Source organism: Bubalus kerabau, chromosome 4 (assembly GCF_029407905.1).
Source record: "Bubalus kerabau isolate K-KA32 ecotype Philippines breed swamp buffalo chromosome 4, PCC_UOA_SB_1v2, whole genome shotgun sequence".
NCBI classification, from domain to species: domain Eukaryota; kingdom Metazoa; phylum Chordata; class Mammalia; order Artiodactyla; family Bovidae; genus Bubalus; species Bubalus kerabau.
In genome coordinates, this window is record NC_073627.1 from 88,028,086 (window position 1) to 88,029,053 (window position 968).

At 45.9% G+C, this 968-nt stretch overlaps 1 pseudogene; it reads right to left on the reverse strand.

Annotated features, from left to right (window-relative positions):
• LOC129650925 (interferon tau-like) lies at positions 1–590 on the reverse strand (annotated as a pseudogene).
• Positions 591–968: the final 378 nt, after the last annotated feature.

Here is a 968-nt window from a genome sequence, read left to right on the forward strand (position 1 = left end):
TCAAGCTGAGTTCAGATCTCCATCCATCTTTCCTAACCTTTGTTACAAGCTGCTTGATGAAGAGAGTGCTCCATCGTCTCCACTCTTGATGATTTCCCAGGTGCAGTCACTGTATTCTTTCTCTTTCAGGTAGACATGGATTCCATGGAAGTACCTCTTCAAGAGCAGAGTGGGGCTTATCCTTCCCAGGGCATAGTAGTCTTCCTGTCCCATCACCTGCCCCAGGCAGGTGTCCAGGTTGTCCGGTTGCTGTTGGAGTCCAAGCGGTGTTGCTCCAGGAGGGTGCTGTTCCAGGCAGCAGACGAGCACTCTGTGTGGAAGAGGTTGAAGCTCTGCTGGAGCATCTCGTGGAGCACAAAAATGGCCTGGGCCTCCTGGAGCTGGTCACCCTCCACCATCTCCTGGGGAAAACCGAAGCCTTTTCTGTGCTACAGACAGGAGTGAGGGGAGAGTCTGCTCATTTGGCCCAGGAGCCTGAAGGTTCTGCTTGAAACCAGCACGTGGTTCTGAGACAGATCACAGCCCAGAGATCCTCCCAGGCTGTAGCTGACCAGCACCAGGGCCATCAGTAGAGAGAACACGAAATCCATGGGGAAGATGAGGCTGCTGCTGGGCTGGCTGAGACGGCATCTGGTGGAACCTTGGAGGTAGGGTGTCTGATGATAATCTTTCTAAGCAAGGCTTTTAAGTAGGGAAGACGGTTCTCATTGTCTTAAATTTCTGTCTCACTTCCCCGGTGTGTTTTCATTTAGATATTTTCTATTTGACCTAGAAAATGTAGTCAATCTAAACTCTTAATTTTTTTCATAGAAGGTTAATTTTCCCAATTAAGTTTGGATTTGTCAAAGCAAATGTGTATCAGTTAAATGAGAAATTAAAGAAAGGCTGAAATTATGTTAGTATATAAAGATTTATAGAGGTGTACATACTTATTATGTACACATTTAAGTATAATATATATAAACATT